Here is a 23,633-nt window from a genome sequence, read left to right as displayed (position 1 = left end):
CAATATTCTGCCCCCCATTAAACTAGACATACTCAGTTCCTGCAACTGTTCTTTATATGTTTTAACCTCTAGATTCCTAATAATCTTTGATGCTCTTTTATGTACACTTTCCAGAATTTCAACATCTATTTTTATATCGTGGCAACAAAAACTGGACTACAAAATTATAGTCTTACCAAGGCATCATAAAGTGATACTAGCACTTCATGTGATCTTGATTTTATTCCTGTTAATGCAGCTTAGGTCTGAGCTGGCTTTTTTTTTTGGCAACTGCAGCACACTGTTGAGTCATATTTAAGTGATTGTCCACTAGAATGCCAATATCTTTTTCACAGAGACTATTATTGTGCCAGGTACCACCTGTGCATTTCTTTTTTTTTCTTTCCTAAATGGAGAATCTTAGTTTTCTCACCATTGTATTTCATCTTGTTAGATAGGGCCCAGTGTTCAAGTCTGTAAACACCTTCTGTATCTTGAGCCTATCTTTTGGAGTTGTGGCTCTTCCTGCCACCTTGGTGTCATCGGTTTTTCTTATATTTTGTGATGATACCTTTAACACCATTCAACATCTGCCTAGCCCAGATCCTCAAGAAGGACTTGACCAATGGATAAATATACCAAATCCAGTCTAATAGGTGACTACCCTGTTACTCTGAAAATAAGAACTCCCTGGATAATAAGCCCAATCAGGCTTTTGAGCACACACACTAAAATACCCCCCCCAAAATAAGCCCTCCTCGAAAATATTGCAACATAGGAGCAGTCACCTCCTGCACCTCAAAAATAGTAAGACCTCCCCAAAAATAAGGCCAAGTGCTTATTTTGGGGTCAAAAGAAAATAAGACCCTGTCTTATTTTCAGGGAAACATAGTATACAGCCATTAATAATAAAATAGACAAAGAATAGAAAATGAAGAAGCCAAAGTGCTTTGTATCTTTAGAATTCAAACAGACATCTGCCACACAAGTCCCCAGACTTAACAATTGTTGATAAGAAAGACAAACAAAAGTCTGGATAGTGGATATTGCAATACTTGGAGAGAACAAAAGAGAAAGAGCTGGAGTAAATCACAAAAGCAGAAATATAAAGATCTGCAAAATAGAAATAGAACAGCTTGGCTGACTGTTTGACCATCCATAATGCTATATTATCAAGAATAGATAATAAAAGACATTACTGATGGAAGTATTATTCAAATAAGTACTTGCTTATTATAATAATGTAAATTATATAATAATGTAAATCATTATTTTCATATTTATGCAAATACGTACTTACTAATTTCAGGATCTTATATGTATTATTATTTGAATGCAATCTAAACTAGGATCCACAAGTGTTTTGGATTACATCTGGAAGGAATCAGGTTGCCTATGCAAGATAATCTCTGAGAAAACAAACATGCAATTCCAAACTCTCTGCTTGCATTGGCAAGAGATCAAGTCATTGACTCCTCTCAATGCCCATAGTTCTGAATGGCATCAAACATGGAACAATTTTCCTCCAATTAGTGCCTAAACTGGCTGGAAATTCTAGGATTCCCATGATATGTAGAAAGAACCAACTTTTGGAAATGCTGACCTAAGAGAAAAATGGGATTTGTAGGGACCATTCTATTGTAGCATATTCTTCTATTAACCTACTTCTGCTACCACCCTATATACCATATAGTTATAGGAATAGCTGAAACAATTTTTCCCCCACATACTTTTGTTTAGTATAAGGGATGCTCTAATTTATTACTCAATTTTAAAGTAATAAAGTAGGCTGTCCTGTATAAACCAAGTATTTTTAAGCAAGGTTGTGCAAGCATTAAAAGGAGCACTGTGCAAAGGACATAGGTCACTGATATTAAGCATCATTTCCCCCATCATTGATCCCAAATATTGAGGCAGCCATGGTTTCTAGAAGGTTCATCTGCACGGCAACTTTCCTAGGTTGTTTCACAAGCATATGTGTGCACAGCTGTTTTGCTGACAGTCCAAGTAAGAGTCTTCTCAATGCAGCCAGACAACTTAGGAAAGTCTTTAAAGCAGATTACCCTGAGCCTTCTAGGAAATGCAACAATATTTTGAAGAGAAATGCTTGTTCATGCCAACATGCTTTGCAAAGTGCCCCTCTGAATTTATTTATTCATGATTAAGAGAAAAGCAAAAGTAGCATTTTTATGTTCACAATAATTGAAAGCAATTGCTTGTATTGTGCATAGAGTCTACCTTCTTGTTAATTATTAATATGACAAATCTGTAACATATTGGAGAGAAATAGTTTGAATGTATCCTTGTTCTAAAGGAGGAACCACCTGCTGTTAGTGAAATGCTTCTTTATTATGATGATATAGGATGAGATGTTTTGGTTGATTTTGGATTTAGATCTGTTATTGTGATTGCTCCAAGTTTCTATAACTGCAAGGGCTATTGTAGAAAATGATCCTTGTTTCTTTGTTGCCCAGCATTACTGTTAAAATCCGTGTGAACTATTTTGCCACTGTGGATACAACTGATTGAAGCAATAGTGTTCTCGTGATTATTGTATGGGTATATAAATTTGCAAACTGAAATGGTCAACCACTGATCAATACCTTCACCTATTTCTGGAGGGATGGTGGGAAAGGAAGAATGAGCCAGTTGAAATAAATGGTGGTAATTAATTAGTCTGCGAAACTCAGTGGTGAGCAACAAAGGAACAAAAGTCCAGAAAACATCTTCTAAAAAATATTATTTTTTCTCACAACAGTTAAAAAATGATAATGATATTAGGTAGGTCGAAAGTCCTCCAACTGATGCATGGTTCATCATTATATTTTTCTGGAATGCTATGACCTGGAATGTATCATGGGCAATAAAACGTTAGTCCAGCTGTATGTTAAAAACAGGATTTTAAACTCTCATGACTATAACAGTTCAGTTCTTCTCTTCCCTGAAAAGGATTATTTTAGAAGTTCCATAACATATAGTATCTTCTCTCAGAATTGCAGAAGCATGTTTTCTTCTGGTTTATATGCATTTAGTATTCCTGCGTTAATACAACACAGATAACTCAAGTAAGACTCAAAGATGGTATCAAGTATTTTGTTCATCTCTTTTGTTCATAAACCTGTTATTCTGTGCTAAAGATTGAAGAACTGCTGTTAATGCTCAGTGGGAGAATACTATAACTTAACAGGAACAACAACTTCAACATCATGAAACTTTCAACATGTCTATTTAGATCAGGTAAGAAGCACTGAGAAGGTGATTTTTTTTTTTTAAAGATAACAAACTCCGCACTGAGACAGGAAGAATGAGTTGTCTCCTCTGTAGTGGGACTGGATGAGGGCTAACAAACTTGTGCTCAACCCAGATAAGACCGAGTGGCTGTTGTGTTTCCCTCCCACCAATTCGGCAAATATTCCATCTCTCAGGCTGGGGGGTCAAATATTACACCCCTCAGACAGGGTCCGCAACTTGGGAGTCCTCCTGGATCCACAGCTGACCTTCGAACACCATTTGTCAGCTGTGACCAGGGGGGCATTTGCCCAGGTTCGCCTGGTGCACCAGTTGCGCCCCTACCTGAACCGGGAGGCTCTCACAACAGTCACTCGTGCCCTTGTGACCTCTAGGCTGGAGTACTGCAATGTGCTCTACATGGGGCTGCCCTTGAAGAGTATTCGGCGACTTCAGCTAGTCCAGAATGCGGCCGCGCGAGCGATCGTGGGTGCACCCCGCTTCACCCACATAACACCTATCCTCCGCGAGCTGCACTGGCTACCTGTCGATCTCCGGGTACGCTTCAAGGTGCTACTTGTCACCCATAAAGCCCTTCATGGTAGTGGATCTGGGTACTTGAGAGACCGCCTACTGCCGATTACCTCCACGCGACCCATTAGATCTCATCGTTTAGGCCTCCTCTGAGTTCCATCTGCCGGCCAATGCCGACTGGCAACCACGCGGAGGAGAGCCTTCTCGGTGGCAGCTCCGACCCTATGGAACGATCTCCCCATGGAGATTCGTACCCTCACCACCCTCCAGACCTTCCGCACAGCCCTCAAAACCTGGCTATCCCATCAGGCCTGGGACTAAGACTGTAACCCGCCCGAATGGTATGAATGTTGTGTTTTTTAAAAAATTTGTATTGTTCTATATGTCCAAAGCTTGTTTTCCCCCCCTCCCCCCTTAAGTTGTGAGCCGCCCTGAGTCCCCCCAGGGAAAAGGGCGGCATATAAATTTAATAAAATACAAATACAAATAGTGACTCTACTTAAAAGCCCCTATTTTAATTGAATCTTGGTTTAACACAGTTAAAGCCATGATTTCCAATGATGTTGAAAGTCTATCGTTTTATCCACTCCAAACAATGTGGTCTAGGTTCCATTAAAAAAATTATTTTGATGGAACCAAGGAAGTGGCCTTTCTTTGTCATGGCACCTGTCCTCTGGAACAGCATCACTCACAAGATATATACAATCCTCATCCTCGCCCTGTTTAAATGATCCCCTGAAAGCTGACTCTGTCCTCAGACCCTGGATCAAAGTGGGTGATGGACCCTTGGGCAATGTTTTGTCTTTTAGAGGAGGATTTATTTTTGTTTCCTGGATTTTCCCATTGATTTTTTAAACCAATTTTTATTGTTGTATTATATAAACTTCCCAGAGTCGTAGCAGTCTGGGGTGGCCTACAAACACAATCAATCAATAAACCAGTAAATGTTTCAATGAAATCAGTAGCGGGGTTTTTTATTTATTTTTGCTAACATCACAATGATGGCCAGAGAAGTCTATTTTAAACTCTTGCATGAATGGGGCAAAATTCTTGTTCCTAAGCAAATGCTGATTAGAAAATTTCCTTTTTAGGCTCTGGCTAAAGAGAAACTGGAAGAACCTCCCTAAAAGTTTGTGGGCTTGATGAAGAACTTCTTTGGGTTAGGTTGGATCAGAGAACTGGAGAACTTCCAAGTTTGCGCCAGGAGAAATTATGGATTTACTTTGTTCTGAGAATCAGTTTACCACAAATCATAATGGATAGAACATCATTCATCCTAGAAATCCAAAGTAACAATCCTTCCCCCATAGGAATACCAAAGGAAAACAATAGGAGCAATGGCGCTATTCAGCCAATTCTATCTGGTTCAAGAGAACCAGTAGCGGTAGTGGTAGGAGGCTCCGCCCACCCATCTGGAGATCATTACACCCCTTTTTGATGCTCTGCGCATGCACGTAAGGGCCTGTGCGCTCACATTTGCGAACCATTAGCGAAAGTAAGTTGATTTCACCCCTGAAAAGGAGACTCCTTGTCTGTAGTATCCCAAAAAGAAATGCCAGCAAATAGAGTTGTTGGCCAATACTATCCTAAAATATGTATTATAAAAATCACTATTATTTACTACTAACATTAAAAAGTTCTGAAACTAAAATACATAAAATAAATAAAATAAAATAGACAAAATCACATTGGGGACTTATCAATTTGTGTTACAATTATATTGGGGGGAACGTTATGAGCAATTATGAACTCATAGTCCTTAAGATTTGTACCAGTGAGTTTCTCTAATCTCCAATCAGAACTCAACAGGACCTGTCAGCATGGACAGAGTTGTTCAGTCTGGCTTCCATTGGGACATAAAGTTTCATAAAGTATAATTTATACAACCTATGAACTTTACACTGCAAGAAGTCAATCCTAAAGGAAATCAACCCTGACTGAAGCTAAAGCTCAAATACTGTGGCCACTAAATGAGAAGAGAGGGCTCACTGGAAAAGGCCCTGATGTTGAGAAAGATTAAAGGCAAAAGGAGAAGAAGATGAGATAGTAGACAGTATCCTTGACACAATGGGACATGGGTTTGGGCAGACTTCAGGAGACAATGGAGGATGGGGATGGGGGCTACTGTGCTGTGTTCCATGGTGTCGCAAAGAGTCAGGCACGACTTAGCAACTGAACAACAACATGAGGTTTACACAGATACAGGCAAATAAGCTATGTTTTTAATACATCTTAATGTAAAAAAGTTGCAAAACCTGGATAAAGGTGGCTCCAACTAGATTCTAACCTAAGCTATTCAAGCAGTCTGATTATTAACCAGATACCTCTGGAAAGCCTCCAAACAGAACACTATAGCTAAAGCTATATTTTTCTTCCTACTTCCCAAAGATACCTTCCTACTGATCCTGGCCATTTTGTGTTATGAGTCATCTTTCTGGTTCTAAATTATGTTGTGGAAATGACATAGGAAATAACTACTAAACAATCTGCATGTGGAAGGGCTTCTGCTGTCTTAAAACGCTATTCAAAACAAAATTAAAAATGTGAATTCTGCAGCAGGTTCTTGTCTCATAGATTTCAAAATTCTAGTTGAGAATACAAAGAATTCCCGTAAAACCTGAATTCTAATCACTTTTTTCTAGATATTCTTCCTACATAACAGCAGTCTTGCTTTTTCCATGCACCTAGAGGGTTTCTAGTCAGGAGCTTATTTAGGCAGACTTCAGTTCCATGATCTGTATATGTTGCTACGCTCAGAGTACTGCATTCAAAAATCCTTACCCTCAGAACCTGCATTTCGTCATACAACATGCAAATTCAGGAGTAAAATGCACTTGAAACACAAAAGAACACACAATGAGCCATGTAAAATGAGACTTTTATCTGTCCAATACAATGCAGTCCAGCCATATTGGTCCACCAATAGGGCCACTCCAGGAAATTCTCCTGCCAAAAAAAGACAAGATGGTGCCTGTCTCCAGTTTTATGGAGAGAAGCCTTCAGAACTGGCAGCTACTCTTATTTTTCTTATCAACGCAAGAAGCTTCTTGCAGACTCTCTGTCTGTCTGCCACATCCTGGTCCACCATCCAAGAAAATAAAAGGCGCCATTAAGACCCGCCGAACATCCCCTCCCAACATTTGTTGCCTGAAGTAGTTTCCTTATCCTGGCCAATAGTTTTATCCATTTGTTTAGAGGACAGATCCAAAATCTCAACCATTGTCAGGATCAACGACAAGAAACAAGACATCATCAACCAAAAGAAATAAGATATCATTAAAGCGGGGAAAACTTTCTGCCTCTCCACAGGTCTCCTTCAAGTTGGTTGTTGATGCAAAGAGAGGGGGGAAGAGTAAAGGGGAACAAAATGTTGCTGTTTATACAGGATTGAAGTAGTGTAAACACCTCAGTGGATAATTTCAGAGATGTAAATAGAAGACAAGAACTTTTAAAAGGAAAGGTGAAAGGGGTGGGGTAGGGTGGGGCATTCCTCTGTCTGCCCTACCAAGGGTCTCTCAAAAAACATGTTCATCCGCGCTTAGCAACCAACCCAGGAAGGGTATGAGAAGGGAGTAGCTCCACCTATACCCCCTCCCTCCCTCCCTCCCTCCCTCCCCCCTCCCCCCTCTCTCCTATAGAGAAAACAAGGACATCTTAAGAAAAGTGGGGAAGAGGAGCTCCTCAACCCCTGTTGGAAAAAGAGCCATGGTGTTGTTGTTTTTTTAAAGCAGACAAAAAACCGGGACAGGCGTGGCGGTTCGAATCCCTAATATAGGTCTCCTGTGCGAGCAGAGGGTTGGACTAGATGACTTCTAAGGTCCCCTTCAATTCTGTTACTGTTACACTGGGGATGTTCTACTAACGCTGGAGCCGATGAAAGGCGCTAGGGTGACTTCTCTCTCTTCCTCCAGCATCGCCCCGGGAGCAGCTTTCTCTGTCCCCCAGCCAAAAAGAGAGGGGAAGCGTAAGGGAAGGGAAACCGGGAAGGGAGAGGGAGAGGATGAGGAAGGCACTTACTTGCTCCCATGCCCCGAAGATGGAGTTTTCAGCACGGCTACAAAGGAAGCCTCCTCCCCGCCGCTTGTCTTTCTTTATTTCTTTCTTTCTCCCTCTTTCTTTCTTTTTTTTTGGTCCACCTTACTTTCCTCCCTTCCTTTCCTCCCTCTCAGGTACTTTTCTCAGCGCGATGAGAAACTCCAGCTTGGAAAAAGTGAGCTTGCCAGCAAGTACCTGCTGCAGCTGGGGAGATGGGGTGGGGTGGGGGAGATAGACCCAGAGCCCCGGGCTCTCCAAGGTTTGAAAACAACAGCGCCGGTCTCCCTGGCGGTGGCAGGAGCGGCGGCGCCCTTTCCTTTCTTGCCCACGTGAACGGAGAGCGGGCTCCGCCCGGGCTCTGGGGACCAAAGCAACCCTTGGGCAGACGAGGGCGAGTGCCGGAGGGAAGGGCGGCTGCCGAAAGGGCGTTGCTCTGCTTAGAGAAAGCTGGCGTCGAGCGCTTGCTGCGCCCGCCCGTTCCAGACTCCGCTCTACGGGGCGGGTACTAAATGCGCGCCCGAGACAGAGAGAGATGGACGCAAGTATGCAGGGGAGACCTCGGCAAAGGGAGGGGCGGGCGGTGGGCATCTCCGGGAACAGGAGGCGCCGAGAGAGAGAGAGAGAGAAACGGAGGGAGTCTGTCGCTTGAAGTAATCCAGGAGAATTGTGAAAATTGGAAATGGGAGTTTTTTCCTCTTGAGAAAAGAGCTGGGATGCGGCTAAGGCAAAAGGCCCCAGACCTCTTGACAATGGAAGTAGTAGCCGCTGAGTAAAGGAAGGCGGATTGTACGATTGGAACCTGATTATTAGCAAGGCAACACACATCCCGGCCATCGCAATCACTTGGAGGCTGAAGGAAGCGTTTTATACATGCGGACCTCAGCGGGACTTCATTCCAAAACCTGTGGCGCCGGCGCTCCTCTAATATGTTCACTTAAAGTACGATGTACAGAATTAACTGTAATCCAGTTGCAGGGCTTTCGACACCTGGAATCCTAAATCCACCCTTTTCGCCCCCCCCCCCGTTGTGTTAATATAGATCATGTGGTTCATTTTGATTATTTGGTTAGAACAGCTTAGGTTACATCCGTTTTAAGCCACTGCATAAAAACGTTTTCACAATCTGGACTTCCCAGAAGCTGTACCATAGTTCCAGAAAAGTACATCTGTGAGGCTTTCAAAAACACCCCCAATGAAATCACATGATCCACTCTTCCACTGCCACAAAGGGGGAGAGAGAGAGAGAGACCTGTGGCCTGATGCTTCTCACATTATCTTGTGTTTTAGCAGCTTTTTTACTGCCAAAACAGTAGAAGGTCTAAACTTTTATCTACTTTTAAACTTTTATGGTTAGATATCAGGTAAAATTCCCTAACAAGAGTTCTTCAGTTATGGATCGGAATACAGGTAGTCCTCAATTTAGACCACAATTGAGCCCAAAATTTAAGTTAAGTGAGAAATGTGTTAAGTGCATCTTGTTCCATTTTACGACTTTTCTTACCAAATTTGTTAAGGGAATTACTGCAGTTGTTAAATTAGTAACACCGTTGTTAAGTGAATCTGGCTTCCCCATTGACTTTGCTTGTCAGAAACTTGCAGAAGGTTATCACGTGATCCCAGGACACTGCAACAGTCATAAATGTGAATCAGTTGTCAAGTATCCAAATGTAAATCATGTGACCATGGGAATGCTGCAACGGTCGTAAGTCTGAAAAATGATCAGAAAAATCAGAATGATTTTTCAGTCCCATTCAGAGGTGGGTTTCTGCTGGTTCGCCCCAGATCAGGCCAACCAGTAATGGCAGTGGTGGGAGGCTCTGCCCACCCACCCAGACGCTTCTGCGCATGCGCATGCACGAGCAAACCAGTAGTAAAATAAATGGAAACTAACCAATGGTGCCATTGTAACTTTGATCGGTCATTAACTGAACTGTGGTAAGTCGAGAACTACCTATACATAATAACAAGGGACATTGGAGGTCTTCTACCCAACCCCTTGCTCATGCAAGAAAATCTATTATTCTGGACAAATGGCTGTCCAATCTCTTAAATACCTCCAATGATGAAGCACCCATAACTTCTGGGGCAAGCCATTTCACTGATTGATCTCACTGTGATGAAATTCCTCAATTCTAGGCTGGTTCCCTCTTTGATAAGCTTCCATCCGTAACTTCTTTGCCCTCAGCTACTTTGGAGACTAAGTCAACCTCCTCTTTTCTGTGGCAGCCCCTCAAAAATTGCCACAGGTGCTATGATACCACCTCTAGTCTTTCTCTTTGTTAGGCTAGACATGCCCAGTTCCTGCACTCTTCATCATATATATTTAGTCTCCAGTCCCCTAATCATCTTCATTGCTCTTCTCTGCACTCTTTCTAGAGAGTCTGTTTAATGAAAGTGTTTAAGGCTGGCCATTGGTGGAAAGTGCCATAGAACTGCATTTCCAAAATCTCCATCATTTCTAACTTCTGGGGCCTGGAAATTCAAAAATTTTGTTATAGTTTATTTATATGAACTATAGGCCACCTGAGTCTAACTTACTCTTCATAGCTTACAAAATACAAAGATAAATATACTATAACCTTCCCCTGGAGTGGGGAGGGAATGGATATTTTACAGTATCCTTTCCCTGCTACGACTACTAAAACATGCCTCGCCTACCAAGCCATACCTGTGGTAAAAAAAAATTGAATCCCACCACTGATTCACTGCTGTTGCAATCAAATCCATACACTTTGCTGCTGGTAATATTTTTTCCCTTCTCCTTCCACCTTTCCTATGGACTTCTCAAATTAGCTGGATACAGAACATTTCTAAAATGTGATCATTTTGAGTCTGGTCATTTGTGCTTGAAGTGAGAACTCTGAATGGATTTGGTCATGAAATCAGTTTGTTTGTTAGACCAGTTCAGCACAATATGTGATGCGTGTTTTCCAAGCAAATTTGCCAGGTGACTGTCAGGCACAAAGATTGATTGTCATAATGGGACAAAGTATTAGACTTTGGCTACAAGATCTCTGTGAGGTTTCTTGTATTAGTAGGCAACCTATTAGTACCAATGGAAGATTCTCCAGCCCACCACACCATCTCTTTACATTGTAGGTAAGCTATGGTAAGATAGGGATGATACAGATGGTCTTTGATTTACAACAGTTCTTTTAGTGACGTTCAACGGCACTGAAAAGTAACTTAATGAAATTTTTCACATGACCATATTAGCATCCCTGTGGTCATGTGAGCAAAATTCGGACATTTGACAACTGACTCATGACAATTAGAGTGTTCTAGGGGTCATGTCACAAAATCACCTATTGCGACCGTCAGTGGTGAATCCAGATTCACTTAACAACTGCTTTACTAACTTAAGTGCTGTGACTCACTTAACAAACGTGACAAGAAAGGTGGTAAAGTGGGACAAAATTCCCTTAACAAATGTCTCACTTAGCAACTGAAAAGTTGGGCTCAATTGTAGTAGTAAGTTGAGGACTACCTATATTCATCAATTCTTCTCCATCTGGCACCTTGTTTTAAAAATGTGTTACAATTTACCTTGGTGGACAATCCACCTTTAACTTCCATGGGTGGGAGTGAGGATTATGGGAGGAATGTACCACATGTGTAATGATTAGCAAAAAAAGACGGGACAACCATTTGTCCAGGAAGTTATCCCGGCATGGGCAGGGAGTTGGACAAGAAGACCTCCAAGGTACCTTCCAGCTCTATGATTTTATGATTCTCTCCCATGCTGCAATCTTCTTGAAAACATAATAATTAAGAAAAACATTTTGCCATTGATATCAATAGATGCTTAGAGATCTCTCTCTCTCTCGGGATTTGAGACCTCACACCTAGATTTCTGTATCTTTCAAATAAGATCCCACTAGAGCACACAGAAATGTCAGAGGGAGCAGAGCAGCAATTGACTTTTCCCCATCTGATCTTCATGATAGTTAAGTTTATTTAAAAAGTGTAGACTTTTCTTTCTTCTAGTGCAGTGGTCCCCAACCTTTTTATCGCCGCGGACCAGTCAGCCTTTGATAATTTTACCGTGGCCCGCTGAGCGCGCGCAGGGGTGGGGGGGCGTCTCTTCCCTGGAGCCAGGGTAGAAACCATAATGTTCATTATGTGTTTATCAAGCACACATCCTAATTGGCTGTAATTTACTGTGTGACAATCAATCATGGCTTTTTTAGCCCACATTTTAAAAAGTTATGTTTAACATAAAAAGATCCTGAAATCCTTCATCATTGTATAGCATCTTATATACAGAATAGATTACAGACTGCTAAAGCTTATAATCACTTACTACCGTACATAGCGAAGAATACAACAAAGTATGCCAACAAAGTGTAGCTAAACTTTTAAAGAATACAATTGTACAAATTGAAGTTTAAGTCTCTGAGCTAGTGGTCTCCCTAATAATTTACACAATAACCAAATGGCAACAGTTATGAAATGCATTCACCACATGCAGCAGCAAATATTTCATAATCAATATACACTAAGAGTGCATATTAAGAGTATATAATACACACGCAGAGAGAGAATATACAATATGCATTAAGAGTGCTTGTCTGTCTCTCTTCCTTCATGCACACTTCTCTATTTCAAAGTTTGAAATCTAAACAGAAAAGGGCATTTCAAATGTTTCACACGTCCACACGGCCCCCTTAGGCAGCGCTCCTTTCCCACGGCGGGAGACAAAAACGGCGGCCGCAGACGAGTGAGGGGAAAGCCCGGCGCCAGCGAGAGCTCGCGGGGAAGAGGGGGGGAGGAAACAACCACCTGGGCTTCTCACATTCCTCGCGGCGAAACCTCGCGACGGCACACGCCCACCAACCGCCTCTGAGAGAGGCTCAGTCCGGTGGCCCCGCTCCGCACACCGTCCCAGGCACGCGCCCGGCCACCCCAGCCACCAATTTGCGTGCACTGCTCAGCAACCGAACGCCCGGCCTTAATTCACGCCCCTTTAGCTTACCTCCCCTCCCTCGCCGACCAGCCAGAATACAGCTCCCGCCCCAAAAGCTAACGTCCATTGGCTACCCCTGCCCTTGTCCTTCTTTGGTTGGCTTATCCATCCCATCCGCCCGCCTACCGAAGCTTCCTCGCGCAACTGGAAAGGAACTGAACCGACACCTCTCCTTCATCCCACTTTACTTACTGATTGGACAATGTTGTCCCGTAGGCCTAGCAACTTTCCCTTAAGCCCCCGGCCGCTGCAGCGATCATGGCCCCCGGCCGCTGCAGCGATCATGGCCCCCGGCCGCTGCGCGGCCCGGTGCCAGGTACTCCACGGCCCGGCACCGGTCCGCGGACCGGGGGTTGGGGACCACTGTTCTAGTGCTTTAAACGAGGGGGGGGGTCTAGTCCCTTAACACTACACCAAAGTCACTTTAATCCTAACAGATTAAAGCGGAAGCCAAAGCGGTGAGGTGGGGAAGGAGCAACTGAGTGGTTGGTGAATATAAATTGAGGAAGAGTTCCTTTCTCACTACACATGGGTTAAAACAACACCAAGACCCGTAAACCAAAGACCCAAAGATACTTTTTCAAGAGGCAATTTTCTTGTTTTTCTTTGGGTTAAAACAACACCAAGACCCGTAAACCAAAGACCCAAAGATACTTTTTCAAGAGGCAATTTTCTTGTTTTTCTTTGAAGACATTTCGCTTCTCATCCAAGAAGCTTCTTCAGCTCTGACTGGATAGAGCATCTTTGGGACGACAACCATGACCTGGATGACTGGGAACCTCCATAGACATTTAGCTATGCACTTTGGGATGAACCCCCTTCGAATGGTGCTGTAGTATGTACGGGTTTCTAGAAAAATTGCAGACCATTTGAGCTTCAGTTTGAGATGCAGGCACTACTCGGGTGACACCCTCCCCCCAGGGGACAGGTAAACCTCCTATGGCTCTCTAAACAGAATGCAAATGACCAGCTGTGTGCAAGGAACATAAATCCTTCCATTCCCCACCATCCACTCGGAGCCGATAAAGTTGCTCAGAAGAGAAGTGAAAGGTCTTCAAAGAAAAACCAGAACGTCCAGTTGCCTCTTTGGGGGGGGGGAGCACCTCTCAGCCATGGCCTGGATGACTGAGAATCTCCATAGTCATAAATCGAAGGGTCTCATTGGTGTGGTGAATCTATATACAGAGACAAAGGCACCCCCTAGAAAGAAGAGAAAGATCCGAAAGAGGGGAGGGAAATGACACGACGCGCTTGGACACGCCTCCCTTTCGATCTTCCTCCAGAACGCCGATAGCAGAAGCCACAATCCGTCCCCTCAGAGGAAAGCTAACCCGCCGGAGGCAGCCTCCCCACTTTGCCGCTTCGTTGGGCGTTGGCCGCGCCTTGTATTGCGCCGCCGACCGTTGGGCGGCGCTGTTCCGCCGCTCAATCAGCTTCTGAGCTCGAAGCCCGAGCGGCGGATCATTTTGCTCCCAGGAGAGGGGCGGGGCACGCGGGCGGCAGGTGCTATGCAAACCGGAGGGTGTTCTGTGTGCCGCCAGGCGAGAGGCGATGCAAACCCTGCGCGCGCATCCCGCATCGTTCCTGAGCGGGCTTCCTAACGTTACTTTAAAGAAAAAAAGAGCACCGCTTTCGGTTGCTACGGAGGCGGCTGCAGCGCCAACTTTCCAGCCAGGCAAAATAAACGACACCATGTTCGTTTTTCCCGAAGAGCCTGGGGGGGGGGGGCGGTGTTCTGATTTGAGGTCTCAGGTTTAACTCATAACAGATTAACAGAGTCTGAAGGGTCCTTATAGGTCATCTAGTCCACCCCCTCAAACAGGAGACCCTACCTACACCAGAGATCTTCAAACATGGCAACTTTAAGACTTGTGGAGTTCAACTTCCAGAATTCTGTCTTGGCAAGTCTTAAAAGTTGCCAAGTTGGGGGACCCCTGACCTACACCATTTCTGACAAATGGCAGTCTAACCTCTTCTGTTTTGCTAAGTGGGGTTTTGTTTAAACGTGGGAGGATGAGAAGCGACAAGGGGCTAGGCTTAACATCAATAGGCGGCTTTGGTAGTTGAAGGTATGGCCTGTTAGAAATTAGCCTCCGTTGTGAAAGGGAGAAAATCACTGGTAATTAAGTAAGTCTGTACAAGAAGGAGAGTGGAAACAAATAATTTCCCCCCAAAACTTGGCTCCTCTTGATTTTATGTTGTTATTTCGTGGGATCACCACGAAATCACCATGGAATAATAAATCGTATCAGGCAGCATGGAGTGTATCTTAATAACGGCAGTTTTCCCAGCTATGCCTTAAAACCATAGCTCCAAGACATGGATCCTGTTGATTTGCTGTTGTTACATAGTAACACACACACACACACACACACACACACACACACACACACATATATAAATATATAAAACTGATAGCAAAGTAGATCATTTCACAGTTATCCTAAAGGTACTTTTTTCAAAAAGCAACTGGACTTTCTGGTTTTGCGATGAAGACGTTTTGCTTCTCATCCAAGAGGCTTCTTCAGTACTTGGATGAAAAGCAAAATGTCTTCAAAAAAAATCCAGAAAGTCCAGTTGCCTCTTGAAAGAAAAGCACCTTTGGGACAACCATGACCTGGATATCTGGGAATCTCCGTAGACATTTAGCGATTTGACAGTTATGTTGTAACAATTGTCAACAAAGCAATTATAGTTCTGTTTTTGGATCCACTATGATGCAAAAAATGTGGATCTGGGGTTAGATCCTCTTCATTTACTTTTTATATGTGATGCATATGAAATCACAGTCAAATCATACATATATGTAAACAATGAACAATAATAATCATAGGTCCAAAGGGTTTTGACAATGTAAATTCTGTACAATTCACATTTCGAAGTTATCATCTTGGAAGAAGCCATCACAATTCCTTGAAGCAAAAATGTGCTGATATAGAAGTCCCTTGGCATGAAATTCAGAGGAAAACATAAACCACCAATTTTATTCATCAACACATGATAAACTACCATCGTTTTTTGAGATTCAAAAATAGGTGAATGTAGGGCCCAGATCCCTATGGTCTACCCATGTTATTTGCACTATAGTGAAGTCAGAAATCTCTAGAACTTGATCCAGAAATCTCATTATTTTGATGGCTGGTTATAGGCAAAAGGAATCTATGTTTTGACAGTGATTTCACCTGGATCTTGAGTAAAAATCATATAGATTAATGCTTTGGATCTAAGCTTTTGTGTCACAATAGGATCAAAAACTTGCAATGGTTCATTACACACAAACTTATTCAGTGACAATGTACATGCTGTCTACAAACCATGTAAAATCAAACTTGGAGCCCCATTTTTGCACCAAGCTGGAACCAAAAATATTAGGTTACAATGGAATGCAGACAAAATTGCTGTGATATGATTAGATAGGAACCCTATAGAAAAAAAACCTGTGAAATTAAGAGGATCAAACCTCAGAGCCATATTTTGAACAATTATGACTGTGATGGCTTATTGTATGCAGACACATTCAATTTGTGATTTAATAGGTTTCATGTGGATCTTATGTAAACATATGATATCGAGATGATCCTTACCTCACATACATGCTTTTGTACCACAGCCGAACTAAAAAGTTGTTAGATCCATGATTGTTAAGGTGGGCTGTGGGCTAACAGATATAATCTATCAACTAGATATTTGATAGCGATTTTATAAGTATCTTATGTAAACCTATATAACAAGAGGATATGGTTATGAGGTCAAGCATGGTCTTGGATTCTTTTTAACCTAGAAATGCAGTTGAAGTAAATGTCTGGTGAGATTGTAAAATGCATAAACATTTTCCAATCTATGCTTTTATTCTACATATATCTTTTGATGCAAAAAGTTGATAAAGACACTACATTGCAGTTCACGAGGGAGGGGGGAAACAAGGACATTCTCTTTCACACAAATTATGAATGTGCAGAATTAAGGTTTGTTTTATTTCAAGATTCATAGATATTAGGAAATAAAAAACACTGCATTGAGAAATTGCAAATTGGATGGTACTGTAATGTGGGAATGGTATTTGGGACAATTGTGTCTGCAGAAACAATGAAGGCAGGGCAAGCATCTCAGAAGGGACCCTCCCTAGTTTCTTAGATTGTAATGGTGAGGGGGGAGAGATCAGTGGTGGGATTCAGCCAGTTTGGGGTGGTTTGGGCGAAGTGGTTGATAGACTGCTGGTCGTCCCCGCCCCTTCCAGGATCCCCACACACCCCATTTAGGCTCACAGATAAGTGCAGGGAGGCCTACTAGGCCCAAAATGGAGCTCGGTGGTGGTGGTGCTCCCCCTGGGGCATGTTTTTGCTCCCAGGGGGATGCAGGAGGCTAAGTGCAGCCTGTCACACTGTCAGCTTCTGCTTTGCTGCTGCTTCAGCTGCCATGAAACGGGAAGGGGGGGGCGTGTATGTGGGAGGGTTTTAATTGATGTGCTGGAGGACTGCTGGAGGAATGTTCTAGGATGTACCAGTCGTTGGGATTGCGCATGCGTACGTGTTTCCCGCCTGCATCAACGGCCTTCACATTCCATCTTGGCCTGTCTTTTTGAAGTTATCTCACACCTGACATTTGAAGGACTTATGATTGGACTGGAGCTTTGATCCTAAGGGGGGGGAACGGGCTTTGCTATATATCAATTGCTTTCGCGCCATATTATTCAGATTTTGCTTCACTACTGCTCGCTTACCATTTGTAATTAGTAAAAGTACTTTGGATTTCCAACTCATGGAGTCTCTTAGTCTTCTTTCCTAATTATGGAGTGGAGTGGGGCGTGACACACACCCTCTGGCCCTGCCCACGCCTACCCAGCCAATCATTAGGACAGAGAACTGGTTGTTAAATTCTTTGAATCCCACCACTGGGAGAGATGCATATTTTGAGATCCATATCTGGATAGAAGGTTGAGAGATACTAAATGAGATAAGAACATTCCCATTGCCACTTTTGCTTGGCCCCGCTCCGGTGCTTTTATTATGCGACAACCAAAAATTAAATTGTGGATGCCAAGCTCTTTCTTGTACAGTAATAAAGCAATGGAGTAAGTGCTGAGAATTCTTTTTTTTTCTTTCAAAAACCACTCTACAATTTCTGACTGATAACAAATATCTCTCTCAAATAGTTGGAAAATTGTTTGATGATACTACGTGAATAATCTTACCTTGTTATTGTCTGCACTCAAGTGAGAACTTTGTTCAGGAGGTGCACAGATGAGAGAATTTCAGCAACATACCCTCAAAATTTAACAATGTGCTTGAATTCAGCTTGACTCTTGATTCTTGCATGTATGCAGTTTTCTCAGTAATGGAAGTCATTTGCCATTGCATTTTTCCAGAAATGTTTTGGCTTCCCATTCTAGCCAGCATCTCTAGGAATTCTCAGATGGTCTATCCCTGTATCAATCATCGCTAATGTCACACCTGTTTATTTAGGTAGGTACTATCCAGAGGTGGTATTCTATTGGTTCGGACCTGTTCGTCTGAACCAGGAGCGGAAATCGCAGGTGGCCTGACCCACCTACCTCAGCTCTACGGCATCCCATTTAGGCCCTTTTTAAAGCGAAAAGTGCATGTGCGGAAGGCTTAGCGCATGCACGGAGGTGGCGTATAAGTGCTCACATTTGCGAACCGGTAGGGAAGTTAAGTAAATACCACCCCGGTACAATCCTAATTCACAAAGTAAAGTCGTAAAAAAGGATGTAATCTTGCAGGATTACCAAATATCACACAAGATTTTACCAATGTAGCTTTAATGCATGGGATTTCTGGAGGAGACCATTCAAATACCATGAGATTTAGTCATTTTGAAAAGATCTCTGGTCTATTACAGAAAATTATGCAATGAAGCCTAAGTCCTGAAAAGCCAACTAAACTCTGCAATTGAGTTACATACAATTCTTCCACTGCTATAGCATCAACTTAATTGAGCTTGGAGTTATGATGGCAAGTCATGGTGGCCATTAAGTGAGTTACCATATGACCATGATGTTTTTATAATCCTTTTATATAACATTTGTTAAGCAAATACCATAGTTGTTAAATAAATGCCATGGAAACAGCAAATCTGTTTTCCTCAATGGGCATTTTTTTTGCTAGAAACTGGAAGTAAAGGCCATAAACTCGCAAAAAAGCTGGAAATTAAGACCGTGACCCTGGGATCCTGCAAACAAGCATAAGCATGTACCAGTTTCTAAGCATTCAAAATGTAATGCATTTATGGATTGCACAGAAGTAAATTATGATAAATGATTATTTCTAAGGATTCATTCATTCACTGATGGTTATCACTGATCAATAAAATACTTCAGAGCCTTAATGTTAGGGAGCTAGCCTATCATTTCTGCCACTTTGATGTAGAGCCTGAACTACCTGTGCTTTTCAAAAGGTTCAGTGAAGAGCCCACGAGGAATCTAAAGCCTTGCAGCACTAACATTTGAAAGCTAACTTTTCTTTCCCCCTGTCCTTAAATTGGTTTAAGAAACAGTGATAACAAAAATGGTTATCTATTGCCACTCAGTGTCCCCATGTTGTATTACATGCATTTGTTTTTGCTAACTAAAGTGATATCTAATAGATATATAGATATATCAAAGCAGCTGTGGGAAATTAATTCTGCTTTGGTCCTTTTCTTATCCATATCCTTTTTCCTATTCAAATTACTCTCTGCAGCTGGATTAATTAGGCCTAGCAAATCAAGCAAAATTGAATTTGAGTAGTTGATTCAGCTCAGGAGATATATTTAAAGAAATACATTTATTTTGGTTTATAGAACATTTAGTCTTGAGCAACTTACATTCCTAATGTTCTAAAAAGGTTAGAGTCATAAATAAAATGAACAGCAGTAATTTTCTTTCACTGTACTTCACAAAGGAACTACAACTCAATACTCACATAAACCATCACTGTGTTTTACTGCAGGAGGCTATCCAATCATATCAGTTGCCCAAGCTTTTCTGGTCTTAATGGATTTCCTAAATCCCAACAAGGTTGGTTTGATCTCAGGAGGATTAATATTCCAAAAGGGAGCAGCAGTGAGGAAAGCCCACCCTTGTGGTTCAGGATGATTACATTCCCACAGATGGATGTGGAAAATCAATTCAGTTTGGCTATTGGTTGTTCTGTTTCACATTTCCGAATCAATCTGAATTATCCTAATCTCACCAAGCTGTGGCTATAGCAAACTGCAATGACCCATCTAAACTAAGGTGACCAGATTTTCAGATTGGTAAAGAGGGACACCTTTGACTGGGGGGGGGGGAGGGGGCTTGATTAAAAATTTTATACGGAGCAACAAAAATTTTCATACAACGCAAAAATAGTATTGTAATATTTTTTTATTTCAACATAACTACAATTTACAAATATAAATTGTAACAGTTGCCAAACATCAAAATTTTAATCACGTGACCATGAGGATGCTGCAACGGTCGCTAAGTGTGAAAATGATCGCTAAGTGTGAAAAATGGTCATCAGTCACTTTTTTCAATGCCATTGTAACTTTGGTCACTATACCAACTTTCTTGCCACAGTTTGTAAGTGAATAACTGCAGCTGATAAGTTAGTAACATAAGTGAATCTAGTTTCCCCATTTGACTTTGTCAAAAGGTCACAAAAGGCAATTAAAATGACCCCAGGACACTGAAACCATCATAAATATGAATCTGTTGCCAAACATCAAAATTTTGATTGTGTGACCATGAGGATGTTGCAACGGTCACTAAGTGTGAAAATGGTCGCTAAGTGTGAAAAATGGTCAGTCACTTTTTTCAATGCCATTGTAACTGGTCACTATACCACCTTTCTTGCCACAGTTCTTAAGTGAATAACTGCAGCTGGTATTTTGTATTTTGGATAGAATCTTTTTTTAAATAGTCTAAGACAATTTAAAAAAAGAATCCACACAGAATAAATTGAAGTAAAACATTTCAAACTATTACACACAGAATAAATTGAAGTAAAACTATTTTTAAAAATTCTATGCACAATATATTTCAAAGTATTGTGCATAGAATTTTTAAAAATGGTTTCACTTCAATTTATTTTAGATAGAATCTTTTTTTTAATAGTCTAAGACAATTTAAAAAAAGAATCCACACAGAATAAAACTATTTTAAAAAAATCCTATGCACAATAAATAAAATATTATTTTAAAATACATTAAAAAAATAAAAGAAAAAAACCCAGCTCACTTACCAGCAGGCACAAGTGAGCACTCCAAGTCAATCCAGAATGATGTAGATGTTAATGCAAAGAACTGAGCAAATTAAATGGTGAAATTAGTCAGGGAAATATTTTTCAAAGAAACTTTGCCACCATTTTTCCCACACGAGCCGACCTCCAACCTCCGTGCCCCTCCCCTCCGGAAAATCCAGGAAGGAACACTTGCGACTTCTCTAGCCAAGTATTTCCTGCAGCTCTATGGTACTGGGTCATCGTTTCTTATAAAATGAGGTAAAAGGGGTGCACGTGGGGTCCGTTTTCTTGCTTTAACCTTTTAATATCTTCAATGAAAGTACTGAGACAGAGAGAGGGTTTAGACAGAGTGTCTTTTGTCTTGCCCCGGTTAGGATTTCTTAAGCAAATCTACAAATCTACTTAAGCAAATCAACATGAAGCCAGAAAATCAGGACTTTTTTAAAATGCCCCAGGACACAGGACAAATTGTTATAAATCGTGACTGTCCCGCCAAAATCAGGACGTCTGGTCACCTTAATCTAAACGACCCATGAAGAATGACATAATCACGTAAATGTTGCAATTACATTTTTCTCTCAGTATGTCCGATACAAACATGTAAGTTGCCGCCTGTGCATGATTGTATCCTACATGCTATCATTTTCTCCTTTGCATCCCCCTATCCACTATGCATTTCTACTTTTAAATTTGTTTTGGTATCCAATTAGAAATGGCCTTCAGAAATGAAGAGTACTTCTGGTGAAAGTGTACAATAGGCTAGGATGGCCTATTTGGCTCCTAAAAACGTGATTGCCAGAATCGTTTTGAGATAAAAAAGCCAGTTCAGAAAAAGTATCATGAAAATCTTCAAGAGAAGAGATGGCCCCTTTCTGACTTTCTCTAGATTCTAGATTTCTAGAAGGCAGGACAAGAAGCAATGGATAGAAACTAATCAAGAGGAGTAGCAATATAGAACGGAGAAATTTCCTGACAGTTAGAACAATCAATTAGTGGAACAACTTGCCTCCAGAAGTTGTAAATGCTCCAACACTGGAAGTTTTTAAGAAGATGTTGGATATCTATTTGTCTGAAGTGGTGTAGGGTTTCCTGCCTGAGCAGGGGGTTGGACTAGAAGACTTCCAAGGTCCCTTCTATTCTATTCTATTCCTTAGCTCCAGTTTTCCCTTGCTTGATTGTTCCCAGCATGCCTAATATAGATAACTCAAAGACAGGGAGTCCTAGCTGAAAGAGACTGTTCTTGTCAAATGTTTGAACTGACTGCTTTCTTTCCTCCTTATTTTACTTATTAACAAACAGAAATAAAAACAATGCAGTAGTGATAATTCAAACAAAACACACAAATATGCATACAATAGTAATAAACTGAAGCTCTCAAAAAATCTACATGTACTGTTAATGTGCACCCAACATATCAGTGAATTATACAGCAAGGTAATATTCTTTCTACAATATAAAGATATTTTAAACAACCAAACAACAAAAAATATTTTGAATCTACTCTTCATAAAATAATTTTCTTAGTTGTTTTTCAGGTTTGATAGAGACAAAGGTTTCACGGAATGTCAGGTTCCATATTTTGAGTATCCCTCACATTTATATATCTTAAGTATATTCCCCTAAAACTGTATTAACATATAGGATAATTGAGACCAGAGAGGGACTGGAAGAGAAAAACAGCCAAATTATGTGAGTCAAAGAGCTGTCAAATTTCTTGAAACCTGAACCCTAAAATCTGTTATCCACCCAAGAGCCAAGGTGGCGCAGTGGTTAAATGCAGCACTGCAGGCTACTGCTAGATCAGCAGGTCAGCGGTTCAAATCTCACCGGCTCAGGGTTGACTCAGCCTTCCATCCTTCCGAAGTGGGTAAAATGAGGACCCAGATTGTTGGGGGCAATATGCTGACTCTCTGTAAACCGCTTAGAGAGGCCTGAAAGGCCTATGAAGCGGTATATAAGTCTACTGCTATTGCTATTACCCTTAACTATTCTTTTGATAATCTTTTAAAATAAAACATTTTTTTAAAAAAAAATCACCCTAAGTTATAAAAATATATTTAATATTTCTTAAATATTTCTTTATTTTCCATGATTGTATATTCCACAGCCTTATTTCATTGGTCATGTATGAACCTTCATCATATTATTTTACTTGTGGATAAAATTTAATTGTAATATTCATTCATTCAATTTCTACAGCCACCCAATTATGTCAAGTGACTTTGGGTGGCGCTACAATTCTAAAACTATTCCCTATTTATAACAACATAGTGCTAAAAGATGAAGTTAGATCAGCACTTGGCTCATTACCACTGTTCCCTCTAAGGTGCGCGCGTGCGCGGCCGCGCACGTCGCTAGAAACCTCCGCGCAGAGCTTTCTAACTGCCGCGCAGAGCTTTCTACCAAAGCAAACGTGGAGAAGTCCTTTGCAGGCAGCTAGAACTGGCCGCCTGCAAAGGACCTCCCCAGACTTGTTTTGATGAGCCGCCAGTCCTCTTGCTTCTTCTCCTTCACCAGCAAAGCTCCCGCAGTGGTGCCTCTCTCTCCACGCGGAGCACCTGAGCTGGCCCCCGCGTTATCCCTCCCCCTTCCTCCTCTGCCGTGCTTTTGAGGCCGCGGGAGCTAGTAGGAAAGCGGCGGAGGTGGAGGCGATGACAGGGATAACCCAG

Source organism: Thamnophis sirtalis, unplaced genomic scaffold (genome assembly GCF_051295495.1).
Source record: "Thamnophis sirtalis isolate CommonGarterSnake01/CBP01778 unplaced genomic scaffold, rThaSir2_p1.2 scaffold_1, whole genome shotgun sequence".
In the NCBI taxonomy this organism is placed as follows: domain Eukaryota; kingdom Metazoa; phylum Chordata; class Lepidosauria; order Squamata; family Natricidae; genus Thamnophis; species Thamnophis sirtalis.
Note: the sequence above shows the minus strand (reverse complement) of the source record.